General features: G+C 33.5%; 1 pseudogene; it reads left to right on the top strand.

The window, feature by feature from the left end:
- Positions 1-641: 641 nt before the first annotated feature.
- Positions 642-760, top strand: LOC118610472 (annotated as a pseudogene).
- Positions 761-23,639: the final 22,879 nt, after the last annotated feature.

Raw genomic sequence — 23,639 nt, 5'->3', positions numbered from 1 at the left:
AGTTTATTTTTTTAATTCAAGTGATCTCTGCAGCAAAGACTTCTTGTGATGAAATAACTATTACCTTTTAGATTTCCTATACAGAAGTTTATCTTGATTTTTAACTCACCCCACAGTATGATCCCATTTGAAAAAACTCAGAAAGTGTTACTAAGTGACTGTCTGGTATACTGTTAGAGGCTTTATACATAAGATTTCATTGTTATGAAACCTTGATGGAATTTATTCGAATTTGCTCAAAGACGAAACATTTGTATTTTAGCTCCCACCACTGTATTTATGCTCACATGAAAAACAAAATGAAATGAAATGAAATGAAACCCATAAAGTTAGATAAGCATATCTGAGACAATGATATGAGAATTTGTTGGTTTTGTGTGGCTATGTGTGCATATATGTGTGTGTATGTTCATGTGTGTAATTCATTCCATATTAGTCTTACGTATCAATGTTGAGTTAGCTCGCTATGATGTCAATTAAAATTAGAATGACCAAATCTCACTGGAATCTACCAAACACAACTTGGCATGTTTTGGGTAAGGCAGGATCCAGAATGATTTCGTGAGTGCGATGAGTTTTTAAAGTCTGGAGTCATTTTTAGGTGGATTATTTAATGTCAATTGGCAAGATCAGAAAATTTTGTCTATGGCCATGCTACCCTGAACAAGCCCAATCCTGTCCGATCTCAGAAGCAAAGCAGGGTTGAGCCTGGTTAGTACTTGGATGGGAGACCACCTAGGAAGACCAGGAGCTATAGGCATAAACAATAAAAAAAATAAGGGATTGTAAGCTGACAAGGTCCTTGCAATCTGTGAGGTCAACCAAGGGTTGCCTCACCTAAAAAGAGAGAATTTTGATTTTATTTTGCTTTTGTTTCTCTGCTACATTTAAAATCAGGTGTTTAAATTTTACAAAATGTGATTGTGAAGACACTTATCTTTTTAGTTTTGGAATAATTTGTTTCAACGATAACTGATTGTTAACAGCACTCAACTATATCTAAGCTAGAATGTATTATTGGGAAACTTTCTTTTTATAGAGGGTTTAAAAGCTTTCTAGCTTATTCTATTAAAGAAGAAGACATGAAAATAATCAAAGACACAAATTTATTATAATTTATGTTTTACAAGAATGATAGTAACATAAGATAAACCAAAGAAACTATTTTTTTGGAAAAAATCTTAAAGAAAATTATGCAGTTTTGTAAAGTGAAGATGTAGGTAGGTTACCGTCTACAGATGGATCTGTGTTTCTATGATGCATTCTCAGGAGTTAATCGAAGGAAGAGGCAGATTGATTTGTAATTTTAGTACGATGAGTGACAGTGAAGATTTATATAATTATACTACTAACATTAATAATTTAATACAAAATTCACCTTTCCTTAAAAAATATGTGGACTTTGGAGTAAACAACAACAAAAGTACTTGTATATATCTTCTTATCTTGGGTATATTGTTTAACTGTGAACCTTGGGTAAATGAGTAACTTTTCTGGAAATAATTATAAATAATAAATATAAAATTGAATTATAATAAGGCCATAATGAGATGTTTTCTTATATATAAAGATATCAAAATTAACATTGATATATATCTTGCTTTATTTATCCTTCTTGTCCAACTTCTCAAACCACTCTGCATCTTCCTTGCATTTGCACAACTCCACACCTTTGTCCATAGATTCCTTTACTTACTGTATGTACTTTTTCCTCTCCTTCTTTGCCTAGTTTCTATTATCCTTCAAGATTCAGCTCAGGAATTATTTCTCTTGAGACATTCTTCTGCTCTCATAGCACCCTATGCTTCGTTCTTGTAGGAGACTATTAAGTGTTCTAACTATTTATTTACTTTTTATCTCCACTAGACTCGGGGCTCATCGAAGACAGACACTCTTTCTAATTCATTTATATCTCAGTACTTAGCACAGTACTTTACGCTTATGAAGCTCTTAACTAATATTCATTTCTTGAACAAATCTTTATTACACATCATTTAGTTGGACTAGGCACTATACAAGGTGCTGAGGCCATAAGAGTAGATAATATAGATGCAACACTCCTCTCCTAGAACTATTAGATTAGTGGGGGAGACAGACACACATTAAACAAATAATCTGACAGGCATATCTTTACAAATAGTTCTGAATGCTATGCTTTTGGCCAGTTCAAGGAATGAAGGAAGGTCCATGCAAAAACACCTATAGCAAGGCATGAGATTGACAAGCCTGCAGGGCCTGACTGCTTAATTGAGGTCTTTGGATTTGATTGTGAGTACAATGGTCAAGCATTGCAAGTTTTGTGAAAATGAGTGGCACAAACATTTTCGTGTTTTGAAAGCATTTCTCTGACTTCTGTGTGGACGATGATTAGAGGGTCCCAATAGTGAAGGCAGAAAGATGAGTTAGGAGACCATTGCAATCATGTAGGTGGGAGATAATGGTGCTTAGACTAGAGATATGGTGTGGGAGTTAAAATGAATAAACAAATTTAGCATGTCCTATAAATAAATGTGAAAAAATATATTTTTAAATTTATGCTAATATTGAACTATTAGGCTAGGACATAAGATAAATAAGGCTTGGTTAAATTTCAACTTCTCTTCATGTTTGTAATTTGATTGTATGCTTCATTTCACTTAATAAAAACTCATTATCAACACCGAATATTTTAATACAATAGGCAGAACATAGCAGAAACATTTTAATTTCCATAAATAGCATACATAAGTACTATGTATTTTAATTGGCTAGGGAATTCAAATAGAGCAAAATGTAAAAATACAAGGCAAATAGAATTAGGAAAAAGAAACCATTCAAATCTTTGAGATAATAATAGTCACAAATATTTAGTGAGTGCCTACTATGTATGTGTTGGGCCATTATGATTTAGGGTCGATTCTTATCTCCATTTTTCAGATGAGAAAAATGAGATTTAATGCTACCGTCTCCAAATAAAGACAGCGACAGTATTCATAGTTAAACCCCAAGAAAATTTTCATAATTTGAATATTTAAGAAATATTTTTCCCATCCGTATGTGGCAAGATCTGAAGGAAGAATCAGTGCACTTACATTGAGAAGTATATTTATTATTTAATTAAAATGTATTCTGGGTTAATTTGGAAGCAACTATGGCTAATATGAATTTTTTAGTGGTTATCAGAGGGAAGGTAGAGAGGGAAGTTAGATAAGGGGGTCAAACATATGGTGATGGAAGGAAATTTAACTTTGGATGTTGAATATATAACACAATATGTATGATATATTATTGAATTGTATGTTTGACCCATATAATTTTATTAACCAATGTCACCCTAATAAATTTCATAAAAATAAATAAATAATATTATGATGAATGAATTTTGCATGGAAATATAATTTTAGGAAAACAACATCACTAAATAAAAGCAATTTCTGCTCTAATATGCACACAGAGTCCATTAACCTTTTACATAAATCTGAGTACAAAATTTATCCATAAATCTCTTAGAACAAAACATGCAAATGAAACTTAACATTCTCTTCTTTCCTTCTCTAAAATCACAAATGGAATTCTTTTTTAATTCATTTAGACAACAGCTACTGTATTTATTTAATCTGAACTTTTGGCAAATAATGGTAAGATGCATTCCTGAATAACAGTTAATTTCTCACTATTTACCACCCGTGCACTATAGGACATCTGTTATATGAACAATGCACTCTAATACTGAGCCATGTCATACTGACCTTGGGAAGCAATTTTGCTAATGAGTGACAGAACCACTGAACTATGGAAAGCCTTTTCTGATAAAGTCATAAAATTAGTTTTACAAGAAGGCAATTTCTCATGTCTCTTTTTGCACAAACACTGAAAGCTACAGCACTCTTATCCCACACAGACCCAGAACAACAGGATTCTAAATAGTAGCTGATTGGACTGTGAACCTGGTACATGCTCAAAATGTTGCCAGCTGTTGGCTTGAGTGTCTTGCATTGTCAAGACTAAATGGATTGAATAAATTGGACAAGGAGGTGCCATTCTAGTTCATGCTGATATCCAGATTTTGTGGATCTCATTCAAAATCCTTTCTTTCACATTATATTGACAGGTGGCAGTTGACTCACAACATTTGTGCAGTTTCATCACTTGTTAGCTTGATAAAACTTAATCTATTCATTATTATTAAATCCAAATTTTTAGCTTTGATAAGACAATATGTGTTTCGTGCCTCTTCAAGTATCATAAAAATATTGTTCAGCTGAATATTTATTGAACACATCAGGTCCATATTCTTACAAAGTAATCACCACACCATTGTTTGTACAAGGATTAGTACTTCGCATCTTAGAAAACGTATTGAACTATTCTATTGTTAAATTTAGAGTTTTCAAAGAAACTAGGTTTTAACTTGTAAATATATAATACTCTTTTATGATTTTCATATAGCTAAGAATTTATTGAAAATTTAATTTTGGATGATTTAGGACATATCATGTACATTGTAAAGACAAAATTATTTAGAGCAAATGAATGACTATTTGGAATGATCTAGCATTTTGAGTATTTAGGAAATGCAAAAGTTTAAAATTTGACATTTGAAGGAAAGGTAATTATGTATATTGATATTAGAGAATTTCTTCCATCTCACTGCAAAAATATTTCTATTGTTATAAGGTTAATTACATGACCAATACAAATTTTTCATGCCAATTACGAATAAGAGCAACTGAGAGTCAGAAAGAACAGATTCACAATTTTTCTCAATTTGTTTTGTGAGATAGGTATTTTTTTTTATTGTTCCCATTTTTCAAAGGGGAGAGGAAACAATAATAAGAGAGCTCTAAACTCTTCATAAATCCTTGAATATTTGTTGAATAAAGTCTAGAATCATTATTAAGGTCATAAGTTATATACAGTCAAATTCCTACAGACGTTTCTGGCTTTATTTCTGCTACCCCTCTCCTTGTACCTTCATTCTCCTTCCCAAAATAAATGAAAATATGAATTAAAATAAACATAAAATAACCTTATTTTATAGCTCTAATGCAAAGGTTACACTGTGATCTCTGTGCCTTCATTCATAGTGCTTCCATAGCCTGAAATATAATGCACCCAATGTCTGTTTTCAATATTTCAAGACGCAGTCGAAGATTACTTCATCGCTGAAGTAAACCTGCCTACTATGTAATACCTCATTTCCTTCTCCCATTATCTTCTCTTTTTGTGTACTCTATAACATTTTAGTGGGCTTAATTGTTTAAATGTCCTTTCTTTTCTCCTAGAATATACCACTCTTTAGGGTAAGTGAAGTGTTAGCTCATAGTTCATAGTGCATTAAATGCAATTGCATTAAAACATTAAATGCTAGGTACAAAGTATAAGGTACAATATTGGCTCAAAAGGGTGGTTGACAAGGAAAGAGGGACTTCCAGCTTATGTTTAAGAAGTTCCTAGGTAACAAATTTTTTTCTGACAGTATTTTTTGGAATGCATAGGAAAAATAAATTAGCTTTCAAGTCGAAGCAAAAATAAATAAATAAAAAATAACTTTAAAAAGCTTCTTGTGGCAAAGTTTTCTTTAATTATGTGATATACATGAAGTGTTGTCTCTCTGGAGGTTATTTTTAAGCTCAGTTTAGAATTTTTCTAGGTCTTTTTAAAGGTCTTTGTTAGGAAATCTGTTCTTTGATTGAATATAAAATGTGTTCCATCTAAATGTCAGGAACCTATTTACCTAAATAGGTCTGGACTAAAGACACCACATTCATGCTTTTATGTAGTCCTACTTCATCTTCTAACCCTTTCATTGACAGAAATTATCCCTCTAATCCCCTTGGATTTTCATTAATTTAAAAATGTCCTACTGCCTTTTTATTGCCAAAATATTTTTTGCAATTGTCTTTTCTTCTGGAAATGTTTATGTGTGTATGTTTGCAAGATTAACTCCTAATACTTACTTTCTGCATCTTTATTCTATTCAACAAAAATATTCATTAATCAAGATATCAAAGGATGTTATTTTCATAGCACAGTAATGTTTTTCCACTGTGTACTTCTGAAGTATAGTGGCTACATTGCTGAATGACCTAAGCCTTATATGTTGGTATGATATTAATCATTATGAGAGGTAAAGCTGGCAAAATCACAAGTTGAAGATAAGCTTGTTTGTGGGGGGCAATCTACTATTCAGACTTTGTGTGTACCCTGAGAGCAATTTTTATTGCACATGGTGACAATAACACATTCATAATATGAGACAAAAAAGAACTTGGGTTCAGTGTTTAAGATAGCAATTCACAGCCAGCCATAGAATTAACACCATATGCTAAGAACAATTTTAACACGAAGTACAAGTTGGAATTGTGACTTTCTAATTTCATCTGGTTCCTGCTGTCTCCTTAGAAGCAATTTGTTTATTTCACTCAAAACCTTCCAGAGCTACTGTAAGTCTTTATATGATTAACAGAAGATGAATTCTGAATAAACAAAGTTTCAGTGAAAAAATAGATTGAGGTATTTTAAGAAAACAAACAGAAGTTCTTGACCTAAGAAACTTTGAGTGGTAGCTTTTAAAAATAATTCAAACTCATAATTTATATAAAACCTCTAGTGTATCAATCAGAGTTTTAGAAGGGAACTGTATCCAGCTCAGTTGGTTCAAGAGACTTTAATTAAAGGGGCAACTTACAGAATGAGTGGGGTTAAGGGACAGAGAAAGATCATTAAGTACCCAGAGACTCTCAACAGCAGTAGGAAGCTGTTAACAGCTTTGGGTCTGAAGGGATAAAGGTGGGAATAATGTTCCCTGATACATGATGGAGGCAAAAGCCAGGGACCAGGGGGACCTGACAGGAGCTATAGTCATGGGCGGAGAGGGGGGATGTTATAACCACTGTCCAAACAGAAAACACAAGGGGAGAACTAGCATAGCCTCTTTCACCTCTGCCCTAGAATCTCCTCCTGATCCTTTGCACTGAGCACCTGGGGAGAAAGGAAGAGAATGAAAATTATATGGGAATGGGTGAAGCATGGTGGTGGTACAGGGGAATATCAACACAATTTAAGTGTCCTTTTAACATTTCAACTACAAAGATTCTCTCTTTATTTTGACATTCTAACTCTTTCTGGGAATGATCTTTGATATAATTTTTGAATGAGAAACAGTCTCATACTGTGTAATCTGCTGTGTAATGATATTCTTCAAGGAATTTTATTTCCATTCCTTATAAAATGAAATAATGTTCTTTTCATCAATGTCCACAATAGGAAACTATAAGATTTCTAAGGTTTAAAATGAAAAATTTAAGGGACTTGTTTGAATCTTTATCTTTTGATCTTTCATAGTATTTGATATTGATGATCTTATTCTCTTGATGCTACTGATTACCTTCTGTTCAGAATATCTTTGATAGCTTCTAATTCCCTCAGTATTCTACTTTATTCTGGCTGTTCCTAGAGGTTATGAAAAATAGCCTATTTCATTTCTCTGAGCAGCAAGTATGACTGACAGTCTGTCTATAATTCTAGAATCTAGACTTGTTATATTTTCATCCCCAAAGCAAAATATGCTCTGCCATTATCCCCTTACAACTTTCCTGTATTATACTATAGTCAAGAGTTTATGTGTTGATAGAAAATTGGTGGGAGGAGAGAGAAAAAGCCAGATCTTTGTCTATGGACGGTAACCAACTTTGCTGTTGCATGTTTGGTTACATGTGCTTGGGCCCTCTGATCCAGGAGGACTCAGAAATGTCCCTCACAGCAGTCCACTTCCTGACTCACATGAGACACTTAGAACTTTTAGGCATTGAGGCTTAATATGCCCCTTCACAAGTGTCATACACCAATCCTACTGTTATATGTGTATGTCACCTTGGGTCTTAGGGTTCTAGAAAGTTCTCTACTATTGTGTTGTGCTTTCATCTTCAGAGTATTCCATCTACTCACTTTGATGAAATTTCTCTACTTCTTCAATTCCCTACTCTAGCCGCCTCTCTGCTCCAGCACCAACGACATTTCCTGTAACTGAATTCTACTTCTTTTCCCTTCCTATCATTATTTCTGTTAAGAATACCATCAAGTCCTAAATGTAAACCCCTGTGAAATATGTTTTTTTTTCTAATTTTTCCTCTGCTTAACTGCAACACCTACCTTAGTATCTAATATGTGGAAATTTTATTATAAGAACGGTTCAATAAATAAATTTATGATTTCATGAATTTATATATTAATTTTGACTGCTCTTTATTTCTTATCACTCAAACCTATTTTTTTTAAGATTTTGTGGATAATCTCTCAAATTTATTATTTACATCTGTATGTAAATCCTTCAATCATAATTTACATCTATATTAAAATTTTTTTGATATTGTAAAATCTTCTATCATTTGCTTCCAGTTTTTAAAAATCTTATAACTTCTAACCAAGCATCAGGATTAATTTTCCAAGTGTAAGTTAAAGTTTCAATCCTATAATTATCCAAAACAAGGGGGAAAAAAGCTGAAAATATGTACATAATTTTTTAACTGAAGTGAAAATATTATAGGTTATTTCTATCATTTTTTGTTTATTTGTCAGCATTTTCTACACCTTATACAATTATCTCATATTACTTGGATAATAAAATTAATCTAACAGGCTTGTTCCTTAATTGATTTTTATGTAAGGCTATCTATAAATTGGTTATCCAATGTAGTAAACGAACTCAATGGATTATGAAGAACTAGAAAAAGAAGTCACAGATGAGTGTTGAAAATAATTTACTTTATCTGGAAATTGATTAATAGCTAGTTTATAATGATTCAATTAATATATTCTTATTATCTTCCTTAATAATATATCTGCTGATGAAAGCTTATGAGGCAAAGACATATATACATATATTTGATTCAACATCTACTAGAACATAGATCATAGGGTCTGCTACGTTCTAGGAATTATTTTGCCCATTAAGAATACGGCCAAGTTCTCTGACTTTGGTGGGCCTTTATTTAGTGAGGGAAAACAAACATTAAACAAGTGAATGTTTAAGTAAGACAATTTTAGATAGTAATAAAGAAGTAAACAAACGGACTAATGAGATAAAGTATCTGGGAAAGAGGGATATTATTTTAGACTCAGTGGTTAGGGAGAGCTTTTCTGAAATATAAAATTGAATTAAAGCTGAGACTGAGAATTATGAAAGGAAGCCAGCCATGTAAAATCTGATGTATGTAAGTCTAAGAAAATGTTAATAGAAAGCATTTGCAATTCATCCCCTGAGTGTAGTAAAACTAAAAGTGTTGTTTATGCTGATGAAACAGCTAGTGCAAAGACCCTGGGGTGGCAAGAAGCTTGATGTATTAAAAGATAGAAAACTCATGGTACAGAACATATAAACAGGGAAGGAGAGAGAGAGAGAGAGAGAGAATAGCAATTAGTGTGGAGACTATGGTAGTCATTTAGGAACACTAACAGTGACTCGTTCATGCATCTCAGAAGAAAGCCCCAGATAACAGGTTGGTTTCAATGTTTAGCAGTAAAGTCAGTTTCTAAAGAGCTGTTATTGGTGTGAGGCCAATAAATATAATTTTCTTCTTTATTTATTGAGATATCTGGGACCCTAAAATAAAGAAGAAAGAAAGATTAAAGAGTATAGTGAAAATGCCTTACAAAATTTGTCTGGAGGAATTTTATACTTTCATTACCTCTGGCTTTGTTGCCAGTACTGATATTTATGTGATGCTAAAACATTTCAATCAAAAAATTACATTATCAATTAAATATTTTAAAGTGTCAAAAATGACCCTTAAATATTAAATATATAAATTATATATTAAATATATAAATTATATATTAAATATATATTAATATCTATTTAATAAAATCTGAAAATTTAATATAAAATAAACTGTTCATTGATTGACTTTAATTTTCTTCAAGAAGCTTTTACATAGAGAAAGAATATAATAATTTCATTTTAAATGGTATTAAAATAGTCAAAATCTATAAAAATTATCAGATTTTTACTTCTTTAAAATATTGATTTTTCAGGCTTTGTTTTATAAACTTTTACGTATTATTTATAGGCTATAAAATATTTTCAAAAGAATCAATGTGAGCACCTTTCTACAGCTTATTTTTCTCCCATTTAAAAAAAAATCGCTTCGTGATATTTTTCATTCTTCTTTTGACTGACCTTGACTCGTCATTCCTGAGAATTAATGGAACTCAGTCAGCTGAACTTTTCTCAAATCACATTTCACATTTCTCTACTTCAGTTTTCTTGACAAACACAGAAGTTATATGATTTATTGGAAAGGGAAAAAATGATCTCACACATGGCATACATAACTACATGTTGAAAAACAAAAAAGGCCTAGAAAAGAATAAAATATATAGTAGGTCAGACTGATCAATGACAGTGAAGAATTACTGTAGGAATTTCTGACACATGCAAGTCCTCACACAGCTTCGGGATCAAAGCTTTGATTCAAAAAGAAGAGGCTATTTTAGTATGATTTAAGGCTGCCAACATCTCTCTTCTCCCCGATTTCCTTTCCTGTTACAATCACAGAACTGGAAATGGGATTTAGTGAACTACATGAACTTTCTTAATTTTTCAGTTAGAAACATGTGGCCAAATGTGGTGAGCAGCTCGAGTAGAACTCAGGTGTTGCAGATGAGTTACTCTGGGAAGCAGACACTGCGAGAAGGAAGTAAGAAACTAGTACATGGGAAATTTACTGGGGAACGGTCTTTAAATCAACATGGTGGGAAGGTGAAAGAAACAAAATTAGGCAGAGAGGGAAGCTGAGCTGCAATAAAGTCACAACAAAGGCCTCAGCCCTAGAGCTTTGGATCTGGGATAGTCTTGTACAGTTGGGCAAGGGGGACCTGTGTTCACCTGTATTAACTAGTTAGTTGTTGAATACAGGCTTGAGAGAGGGGCATGATTTTGGATGAGGCAGCTCTCTTTAGCCAAAAACAACTTCTGGAGCAGGATGAATGTGTCCATGTTAATTTGGAGGAGGGTGGCATCTGAGTGCTGCACCATCAGTCCATTAGAACCTATCTCCTGTTCTTGGTTCTGTGTTCCTAGTCAGCTGGAATGACCTAGATGCAGAACTTAGCTGAGATCCTGACACTCAATAAGCACCCAATAAATGAAAGCCCTCCTGACTCTGTCTCCACTCCCACCTGCTACTTTGGATTAAAACATTTCTGAACCATCGTTTAAATGGGTCTTTCACTTAAACCTTGGTTATCCAAGCCCCGAATGACTCAGACAAGAACCTAATGAGTTAGTGAGGTCTGGGAAAGTCCAAGTGTTTGGGAGCTGCTCAGAATCTGAGAATGGTGATGGATATCTCAAAAATGAAGTGAACCTATAGGAGATTAATCTCTTCCCTGGACTTCTGAAAATAAAAGTTTTGGCACATATCAGAGATGACTCATCACAATAAATAGATCTTAAAGTAGTTAAATCAGTCTCCGTAATTGCATGTTTAATGGTAAGCAAGGTCTGGTGCCAAGTGCGAGATAATGGGTGAGTGACAAGGACTGCTAGGGTGGGCTTTTTAGCGATAGGGACCAGAGAGCGAGGAACTGAGACTCAACCAGGACCACCCCGACAACTTCATCCTCAAACTAAAATTCATAGAAAAATTAAATCAAAATTTGATAGTAACTTAACAATTAATAAGTATACATTAGTTTTAAATCTAAGTTAAACTGAATTTAGCCTTTCGAAATGCCTTAACTGCTCTGTGTAGTTAAGCCATCCATAGAGAGAGCAGTTGGCAGGAAGATACTGCCACAGAGTATATTCTACATTAGCTAGTTGGGTTGATATCACTTCCAAGATGTGTAGCAGCGAACACCATTATGTTATCAGGAATGAATGGAAAAGTTAATCTCTCATGTTAGGTGAGCTGCTGTCACAGGTTTAAAACCAGATATAATAAGGGCCCAGACACCTTCCTCAGATCAATTTTTTTTTTTTTTTTTTTTTTAATTCATTGCAGTTTCTCTTCCCTCCAGCTCCCACAGGGGAACTGTGATTAAATACTTTCACTGATTTACTGGCCACATTGTGAGGTATATCTCAACTCAAAATATAGGACATGAGAAATATGAAGATTCTACAGAACTTCTTATAATACAAAATCAAATATATTAAGCCATTACAAAAGAGGAGCAACAGATTTTAAGTGCCACTTAACATGTTTTTGGCTACGTGCAACAGTGATGCAGCAATTTATCCATTTTATCATTTACTCAAAAAATATTCTGAAAGAGGTACGCAGTTTTGGGATCGATAAAGTGATTAAATATTACTGCTAGAGATTGGCATCTTGGCCATTTCCTTGACCTTCTTTACCTCTTGATCACAAGATATTGTAAGAGTTCATATTTCATCCACACATTATGATATAAAATATAGGACATTTTTGAGCAAAATGAGACTTTCTTTTATCAAGGAGAAAGAACTCTTCTTACATGTTGCTGTTGGCCAGAACTGAATCATAAGGACATTCCTTCCTGCGGGAATGGCTGAAAAGTCTCTTTCGAAAGGGAACAAGTTGCTTTAGACTTATCACAACAGGCATATTATCATCTGGACACGAATCAGGATTCTTTAAATGAAGAGGATTGGTGTGAAAAAGAAGGACTCTAGGTTAGGTAATTAATCATTTTTGCCATATAGCATAAGTGAACCTTAAAATGTAATAGAAGAGAGTAATGGGTTCATGGGCATTCAATTTTCTCTGCTTTTGTATATGTTTTAAAAAAAATCCATACAGAAAGCTTAAATTATTTTTTTCACTCAGTATTAGTAAACCTTAGAAAGTTTGATATAATATATGCTCAAACATCAAAATAAACAGTTTTACTATACTCTGAATAAAATTAAATGATATAAGAGAGCAAAGGAAAAATACGATAAATTCAAATGAGCTTCTTACCTTTTGCTCTACTTTCTCAGTTGTTTTTCTCCTCATCTAAGGTTTCTACCCATGAAGCTTCAGATGCAAGCTGGCAGCCTATGTGGGAATCATAGGCATTGTCTCGCCTTGTTGCATGTTTGACAGAAGAGTATTCACAGAAGTGCGAAAGGTTTAATAATATTTTTAAAAGAACATGGAGATAGTATTACACATATGAAGGAAAAACAGTCAAAGTTTTAATACAGTGGAGGATCCAGAGCAAGGGACCTCTGTGCCACTGTGGATTCTGACCTGTCTAGTCACAGGGAGAGCACATGTAGGTAAGGGAGTATATTCATGAAAAAGCCGAAGGTGCCATTTGAGAGGCATAATCACAGGAAACATCAAGAGCATCCTACCTATCAGGGATGTCTCCTGTGAGCTTCATGAAACAATCAGGTCCCCTTAATCATGAACTCAAATTAATGGAGATGGGACGAGAGAAGGTGAGAAGCCTACACAACATTCGCTTAGGGACAGTAACTGAACTCAGAAAATAGTCATTGTTAAGTGATAATCAATTTATTTTTTCTGTACTAGACCTCAAGGAAATAAGCTAGTATGCTGGATGAGAAGAGCTAAGTAAAGTAGTCATCTAATGAAGCTGCCGTATCATGATACACGCTAAATGTGAGAGCAAATGGCAGTGAAAATTATGTTTAAAAAGTTATTATATACCTGAGTGTGTGTGTGGAGAAAATACATTTTACTTTTTGATTTCTGTGTATTATACAAATATACATTATGTTATTATATATTGCATATGTGATTATATAGACATGTTATGTTATGTTATTATATGCTACATATGTATGTGATGCATGAAATCTTTAATTTTCCATTTAACTCTGCTGAAGAAGGATTTTTTTTTTGGTTAGTGGACAGATGAGGAAACAAAAGAATTAACTTGCCCAAGGTTTGTCAGCATACATCACTTCAATACATGATATGAACTGCACTTGCCAGTGAATAAAAAGCTAACTGTTAGAATAAATAAATGATTGAAACTCTGAAGTGAAGATGTGCTCAGACAGGACTATTCACTATGAATTGAAGAGAACCTCTGCCATCCACTCGAACCATAGGGGAGAAATTTGAAACAACACGCCTGTGATACAGTTGCAGGATGATGATGTGTCTGAGATCTAATATTTTATAAGTTATGATTCTATTGAACCTGGAGATGTAGCTCTGAGAAAAAAGGATTACATTAGATAATTGATGATACTGAGAAGGAGATGAAAAGTTGATGTATTGTCATGCTGAAAGGTAAGAAGGCATACAAAACAACCACAGTACTGATAGGGTTGTGTCAAAGAGGCACGCAGGCCACCAGGAGGAGCTCTCAATGGTCAAATCTAGAATTATTTGAGCAACAAAATATGAAAAGTAATATTGAATCATAACCCAAAGTATAAAATAGATCTTAATGAGTCTACACAGATACAAATAAGTTATTGACTATACAAATAAATGGAAAAGAATAGAGAAAACTCCCATGAGAAGGATTTCACATTATTTATGTAGATACTCTGTTCTCAAGAAAGTAAAGAGAATTTCCCACTTTTTAAGCATAGCTGCTCACCGTGACTTCCTTCTCAAGAGTGTAGTAGTCAAATAGGGATAAAGGACTAACTTTACAGTGGAAAAATCTGGCAAGCACTACCTTATTCAAGTGATCAAGGTCAAAGTCGGCAGCAATATGTTATGTTGATAGTATGTAAAAATGGCACGTTACCTTTAAGGTCTTCCTCACACGGCCCTAGTGTAATAACGAGAACATAAGTTAAATTCAAATAGAGGGGCACTATACAAATTATACGACTGTAGTCTTCAAAAACTGCCAAGTACCTCACAAGAAAGTCTGAAGAACTGTCTCTTTCAAGAGAAGTTTACAAACACATGAACACTAAATGTTATGTGGTGCCCTGGATGGGATCCTGGAAAAGGAAAAGAACATTAGGAAAAACTAAGAATATCTGAATAGAGTGTTGGCTTTAGTTAATAATACATAAGCATAATTTCATTAATTATGACAAGTGTATCATGCCAAAGTAAGATATTCATAATCAGGGAAATTCTGTTGGAAATTATGTTGAGAACTGTGTAGGAAATCTTTATAACTTTTCTGAATAACTAAAACTATTCTAAAATATAAAATATATTATTTTTTTCAAAGTTGATCCATGAAAGTCTATGGCGTAATAGGAAAAGGATCAGAGCATGCAATTATGTGTTCAGTATGATTACAATAGGCTAAAAATGAAAACGTGTATTAGCAAAAAAACCATAGGAACACAATGAAATATTTATAATAGCTGTGTTTAGGTGGTATGACTTGTGATTTTCCCCTTATATTTGTCTGTCTGCCAATTTTCTTTAATGATATATATTGATTCATATTTTAAAAAAAAGAAAGATGTTTCATAGATCAAAGAATTAAGAGGCACATTTTTTCCTAGTTGCAATGATGTATAGAGCAGACGCCTGTCGGTGTTTCTTTGATAAAATATATTTAAAGAAACACACAACATTGGCATAGTCATCAACATAAAAATAGAAGCAAGAATAGAATCAAAGCACAGTTATATTTCCAGCTAATGCCTATATTTATTAACTACCTCATAAGATAATTTTCAATTTTTCCAATAGGCGGCTTCAGACTTATATAAGACTTCTATTTGGGAATACTCTTAATAATATGAATTACACCTATATGGATCATGTCTATAAACTCTTTCTGTGCACTGTGTTTAATGATAGCCGCTATGAGTTTTTGAAACAAAAAAATGTCATCTTTCTTTATATCTTAACATTGTACTTACATACAAGTATATAATATGATTTATTTAAAAGTGCATGTTCACATTCCTTATCTTCCACTGCTTATATATCTGCATATCTGTGCATGGTAGACTATATAAAAGTGCATTTCTTAGAAATGATACATATATAGTAAGGGAAAAGAAATCTTGGAAGCATAGTTTTTTTTTACCACAGAGGTTAATTATAAAGGAAGATGCTCATCATAAACTATATGAAAGTAATTCACCTATGTAAATATGAGAATGCATGACAGATATTGTATAGTGAATAAATACCAGAAAGTTAACATAATCAACATGCACATGTTTTTAATTACTAAAAAATAATTGATGACTAAGATACTGCACAGCGAAGGCATGACTTAAATCATATTTAGCTCTAATCTTGAATGAGAATTACCAGATTTATCTTTCACACCTTTTTAAAAACTGAATATCCAACATATCTCAGCTCCAAGTTTACCCCAAGTTTTAGAAGCTCATGTGTATTTTTTAAATAAATGTGTAGTTATCTCCATTAAAACCACTTCAACATAATTGTTTTAAATGTGATTTTTTTCCTGGCCAAATTCATTTTATCACCCAGTGTATTGCCTTAATAATGTAATAATGAGCACTATTCTTGCTGCAATCAACAAAATGGTGTGGTGGTCTTTTTAATCAAAGATGCAGCAAATGAGAAAATTAGATTATTGTTATAATAAAGCCAACATCGACATTAATTAGATTGTGTATACGCAACTACATATCAAAGCATCGAAATAGAAATCATAAAATTTGACAATAACTAGCTGGCCTATTAGTCTCTATTTTAGCAGTCCAACTGTGGCCTTTGTAGATTATGTTCCTGAACTTGCAGCATATCACTGATTGCCAAATAAGTGTATGTAATGAAAGCAGCCACTGGGATTTCATAAACTGTTTCAACAGCCAGAGATGACAACCTCTTAAAGGCCTTGAAAGCTTTAATGGAAATGATTCTGTTTACTTGCAGGAAGCAAGACTTCTTGCTTGAAGAAACTAATCAAGTCTTTCATTTGATAGAAAATTTAATTGAAGACAACATCCAGAGGTGAAAATATTGTTCAGCCAGCTGCTTCTCTTGCCATTCTGTCATATTAATTGGGATTGCCCTAATATTTTCATTGTTGAATTCACTTGACAGAATCACTAAATTACATTAAAGTTGTTTAAGCATGAATTTTGCGAGAGGCAATCTTTTCAAATTTGAGCACTATGTAGAAAGAATGCTACTGATAATATTAGAAGGATAATTTCACAATTCTATAACAATGCAATATAGCATCTACTTCCATCTGCCAATGAGGTGTGAAACTCACCTCACCCTCATATCAGTAATATGGGTAATTTGTTTGGAAGTAAATATTTACTCTGAAGTTGACATGAAATGTTTATTAACCATTTTCTATTATGTTTCCTGTCTCCCAAGAGAAGAGGTGTAGTATTTTTATTTCTTTTGTGCATAGATTAATAAGGGACATTGTTTTAAGAATGTAAAGAAAAAAAAAGCAATATAAAGGGAAAAAAAGCCTCTATAGCTAGCATATTACACCATTTTGTCACTCTGTTAGGCACTGTTTCCGGAACTGTAAACTGTCTCCAGGGACTCTTCTCTGACTGAGGCTGCCTATGAACAACTGGACAATATTCCTTTCATTGACTAACATCCAGGTGTGACGTGTCTGTTGCTTACCTTCTTTCTGCACACTAGAGAGAAACTTGGGAAAGTCTCCTTGTGCTTTTAATAGCAAGTCCTGAATCATTTATCTCTGAAACATTTTACAAACATGACTTGTGTTTTTGTTTGTTTGTTTTACTTCAAAGCCATGTTGTTTCACATACAGGCTGCACCACCAACTTTCACTGCTATCCCTAACTTCTTTACATTGTAATTAAATAACCTACCTAAAATTTATATCTGCATTTTAGCACTATTTTGGAACTCCATAACTATTTTCTATGTAGTGCCCATAGGTATAATCTAAGCTCTCTAGTATGGCTTACAATGACCTCCATCGTAGGACACCTATTTGCCCCTACCTCCTACCTTCATCCTATAACTTCCTCTATACCGAGCACATCATTTAGCACTTGAATATACACCAGCCTTAATGCTTGACTTAATGCTTCTTCCGTATTCTCTGATCTGCTGAAAACATCCCACTCAGATCCCTACTCTAAGGGTTAGATCCCCTCCAGGTAGTTTTCTTGAGACTAGTGCCCTTCACTGAACTGTTTACTTATGTGTTTTAAAGCCTCTATTATTTTCCTTTGTTGTTGCCCTTTTACGGGGTGTTTATTTCCCTCACCAGGGAGTTTCTTCAATGAAGACTACATCTTACATATCTTTGTAGATCCAGTACTTAATATGGCACCTGACATATACTAAGTGCTCATTAAAATCTCATAGGTAGTTGAATGAATTTTCAGTTATAGAATAATTTTTTAAATCTACACATTTTGGTTAAAATCTCTCTTCAGGATGACCACATAAACAACTCTTAATTAATTGAAAACATTCCCCAAACATGTCAGAAATCATAATTATAGTTAGAAAAGTCCACTTAGGATGCTACTTATTTAAGAATTATGAAGTCAGAGAAAACTTGGCCAGGAAAAATGTCCAGACACACTGCAGAGATGCTCTTGCTAAAGAACTAACACTCCTGCTGCCCAGAGCTCTGAACTCCACTGGAGAAGAACCAGATGCCTCCGCCACTATGGTTCTCAAAAGATCTGCTCTCCCCACATCATGGGCTCAGGCGATATGGACGAATTTAGACTGAGGGCATTCTAGGAAATGTCATCTTAACCTTTCCAACTTCTATGATATGTGAACACACATTAGAAGATGATGTCAAATAAGCTACCTTATAATCTTTGCCACACCCACAAAATGTAAGACTGAAGGAATTATGAATTTTTTTTTCTGAGCCAATAGAAAGCAACTATCAGTAGCCTATAGGTGTTTTCTCTGGAACCTTGGGTGCTGGAAAGAATAATGGCAAAATTCTGAATACCATGGTGTAACACTTTTACAAAGTTTTCTACCAACCCATGTTGTTGCCTTCTAAGGGAACCTAAAACCTCATTTTTATCCACTTCCTAATCCCTTACCCACTATAATTCTACCTATAGGATTAGGTAGTATTCATGTAGACAGGTGGAGTCCAAGAATGCAAATGGTCATTGTCTCTTATGGTTCCAAAGCTTTAGGAATTCTTGCTAGATGAATGTGATTCACTCTCAGCACCTTGCCCAACTCTGTGAAATTCAGGGATAATCTGTGTCTTGGCATTCAGGCACTTAAGAAATTCATTTGTTCTTTTTTCAAATCTTGTGGTAAAATGGCACTGGGGTTTCTTGGCTTGTTAGGCTTGGATGAGGCAAGGATCTTGGTAGCACTTAGAAACACTGTCTCCTTTCTGGATTTCCCATCTTCAGGGTGTTTTCCCAGCACTCGTTTTTCCCCCTGATATTAGATTGAGAAGTGACCATGGTCTTATAAAAAAGAGAGCTCACTTAGACTTCATGCTAGCTTAGGAAAAAAGACTTTTACATGGCTGAGGCTGTGTGTGTGAGGAAAACCACAGGACAATAAAGACTGCTTTTGTCAGGACTGGTCTTCTGCACGTAAATTCTTCTTGTAGAAGAAATGAAATCTGTTGTAGGTGGCTGAATAAGGATGTGAATTTTAGTGGTCAGGATTCTGCTCTTTTGAACAAATGGTACTACCTGTTGTTATTAACATGTTATTATATTAGCATATATGTAACACACACATGCGCACACACACATAGATACTAGATTTATATATGATATATGACAAACCAGCCAAAGTAATAGCCTCATTTTGTCAGCGTACACTTGAAAGTATATCCACACTTGTCATTTATACTCAGAATTCCAAGAAGTTTAGGTGTTTATTAACAGAATTGCTATCTGAATGTGCCTTGTTATAAATCACATTCAAGTGCTTGTGAATTCGAATACAATTATTGTTAGCAGACATCATTTGGTAATTAATCATACATAATCCTCCAATATTTGTTTTGTCATCTTGAATTATTGCTTTAATATCTTATTGATATTTAAATTTTCTCTATTTCTCTATTTTATCTTTCTAATCGGAATATGATTTCTAAGAACAGGGACGGAATATTTTTTTTCTTTTTTTGTGTCCCCATACTACCTGGTCCAACTTTGGAATTGGATAAGAACTCAATAAATATTTACCAATAAGTCCTTTATACAGGGGTCCCCAACCCTTGGGTCATGGACAGGTACTGGTACTGGTTAGTGGCCTATTAGGAACTGAGGTACACAGCAGGAGGTGAGTGGCCGGCCGGTCAGTCAGCGAAGCTTCACCTGCATTTGCAGCCTCTCCCCAGCACTAGCATCGCCGCCTCAGCTGCACTTCAGATCATCAAGCATTATATCCTCATAGGAGCACTGGTTCCTAATGCCCAAAGTCTGGAGACTGTTGCCTTATGCACTGTACATGGCTTTCATGCTGTTAGACTGAATCATGATGTGGCAAAAAATGTTATATCTCCCTGGATGCCTTTAAGATAAGACTCTAGTTCTGATTTAATCCTTCTCTTCGGCTTCTTTAATTTTCCAGCAATACAAGTGCCCTGAGATTTTTATGTGCATTAAAACATTGAAATATTATATACCAAACTGTTGCCACCAGCTATTTCTGGGTGGAACATTCATGAATAATTTTAATTGTTTGTTGTATATTTTCTACATTTCCCCAAATTATTACACATTAATTTTGAAATTATAAAAGATATTTTATATTAATTATTAGCTAAATAAATTATCATCATGGCTGTGCTAGTTATTTGTTTTACAAGATGATAAATCAATTTAAGACTTGGCTCATTTTCTACCTCACTGAGAATATTTACAAAATTTTTCACTATTGTAATGAGAATCATATATAAATGCAAAGTTATTATATAAAATCCTATGATTTATACAGTTTGATCTTGTTTTATGTATGTAAAATTCAAATATAACTAATTTAATAATTTTTATTCATTCCAGTTCCATAAAAATGCAATAGCTTCTAATCCGCTAAAGGGAACATGATCTTCTCTTTCCATATTCTCTTCACAACTCTTCTTTCATAAGTCTTTGTACAAATTGCAGAAGGGGTTCATTTTGAATATTCTTGAACTGGAAACAATAAAAACTGTACATAAAATGATACCTCCAGCATTGATGAGCTTACAGTCTTTATAGATAAGACATTTCTATGAAATATTTGGAGAAAATTATGTATATGGTATAAGTTTATATTATCAATGTAGACTGTGTAAAGTAAGAACATTTAAGAAAAGAAATCACGGAAGAGAAAGAAAGGACAGGAACACATATTTCTTTAAGGAGACAAGACAAATTTATCGCAGAAGGCTATTTAGTCTTTAATCAGTTAGAGAGGAGGCAACCAGCCGGCAATCCAGGCAGGAAAACACACCTATTATTTCACCAAATTCTATTGCCTCTTTTCCATTGTTTTCAATTTTCAATTCATGTTTTTCCCTAGTTTAATGAGGACTGTCCTTTGACTTAATTTTAAAAAGATTCTGAATTCTTTCTATCAATTGAAAAATATTTACAATTTTTTTCTCCCCATTTCAACAATTTTTTTAAAAGTTTAACTTAATCTCTCTCTAAACTTAACTCATCAAGGAAAAACAAATGTTTCTCTTTTCCAATATTAACATCTATGAAGTACTTTAAATCTCATTTCCTAGCCTCAAACCTGCAATCTTTTTGCCATATTTCTTTCTTTTCCCTGAGTTTCTCTACAATTGTGGGTTCTTTATGATAGCACTAGTGACATTTCTCCATGTATTGGAACATTCACATGTCTTATCTCCTCTACTAGATTGTTGGTTCCTTTAGGATCATTTATATTTAATTTGTCTTTTTAATCTCAATAGTTTTGTACATGATAGCTACTAAATAAATATTTGTTAAGTGCATAAAAAGCTGTGTACTTGTCTTTCTTGTCTTGTTCTGCCAACTGTTTTATCTCTTGGAAATTTACATAATTTTCCATATGTGATCCCTTTAAGCCTGCTGTTCAGTTATTACCGTGGGATGTCCCCTTACTGTCTTAGGAATTCCCTGTACCTATCACCTACTTTGAAGACCTTTTTTTACAGGTACCCTAAATTTTATGTTTTGCTTTTCTCCCTCATATCAGTAGAGCACATCTTTCAGTAGTATTTTAGAAAAGGATAATAGATGGATAGAAATTTTTTTAAGACCTACCAAGTCTAGAAATATTGTTTTCTATCATGGAAAATCAATTCATAGTTTAATCAAATAAAAATTATAGGTTAAAAATCACTATGCCTCAGAATTTTAAATATATTTCTCTTCTTCTGACTTCTAACATTATTAAGAAGTGCTTTTTGAAAGATTTTCAGACTTTATTTCCATTTCAAAATTCAGAAATTTTATGATCTATGCTTTGATATGATTTTTATTTTATTTATTGTAGAAAATACTTAATGGGTTGCTACTATCTAAGAAATGATGATTTTTAGAATCAGTATTTTTTTTTACATATATTTGTCCTTTAATAATTTCCTTTCCTTTATTTTATTTTTTTCCATCTGGAACTCCTAATTTTACTATGTTAGACCTTTTACACTATCTCCATAGTTTTTTAAAAGAAATTTATTTTCTGGGAGAATTTTCAACTTTATGTTTCAATGTCTCCGTTGGATTTAAAATACTTCTGTCAAATTACATTTAATTTCTAAGAACTTTTTCTTGTTCTCCAAATGTTTCTTTTAAAAGCACTCTGCTCTTAATGGATGTGTATCTTTTATCTCTCTAAAGATATTAAAGTTTTAAAAATGTTTTTTATCTTCCTCTTTCCATTGTCCTTTTTTTCTCCTGAATTCCTCTATTTCTATTTATTTTCTTAGGCCTCTGGTTTTCAGTTAGAGACACTCCACAACTGTTCGATGGTCTTTGCCTATTAATTTATATTTAGATCAACATACTGAAAAACAGATAGAAAACTGACTACTTGAGGAGCTCTTGCTGACGTGAGACTTCCCTAAAGGTGGTGGGGCTGAGACCATGCCCACACCTGTTGGCATCTGTCTACCTTTGCTTTTGGCATGGTTATTTTCCTTTGGGGAAAAAAATAGTTATGTAGTTGCAAATTAGAAATATGCTTTGCCGTTGAGCAAGATAGTGGGATTGGGGTTTCGAGATTTAGTATCCATACTTTCTCCTGAACCTTTTGTGTGTAGGAGAGCCCCATGCTCTCTGCAGCCTCTCTCGCCACCACTCTCACCTCTGGCTTATGTCACAAAATCCTTATTTCCTCTCCTACCACTTTTTTTACCCTACAACACAAGTAAACTTTTGTCTTTTGCAGGATGAGAAGGTGATAATTCGGTGATTGAAGGCACTCCAGAAGAGAATCTTGGGTATAATTGTTCCTTATAAGGATATGCAATTAATTACCTTGTTTTGTTTTTGCTCTGTTTTGTCCCAGTCTTTAAAGATTCATTCATGTCTCTCTCTCCCAGACTTTCTATACTTCCATGTAGGAAATCAGACTGCCTCTGATTGGTTTCCCTTCTTTTCCAATTTCTGCTGAACTGCTCATCAGTTGCCATTTTTGTCCATCTGCTTTTCATCTTTCAAAATCTTGAAGACGTTTCACACCTTTTATTACTTTATCCTCTTTTTTGGGTCCCTCTGGTTTTATACCATTATTTAAACATTTTTTAATGATTATTTTTTTAGAATTTGTGGAAGAGACATATGTTTCAATATGCTATATTTAATTTATTTAAAT

This window comes from Rousettus aegyptiacus, unplaced genomic scaffold, assembly GCF_014176215.1.
Source record: "Rousettus aegyptiacus isolate mRouAeg1 unplaced genomic scaffold, mRouAeg1.p scaffold_m13_p_12, whole genome shotgun sequence".
Classification (NCBI taxonomy): Eukaryota; Metazoa; Chordata; class Mammalia; order Chiroptera; family Pteropodidae; genus Rousettus; species Rousettus aegyptiacus.
This window is presented reverse-complemented; position numbering and strand designations above follow the sequence as displayed.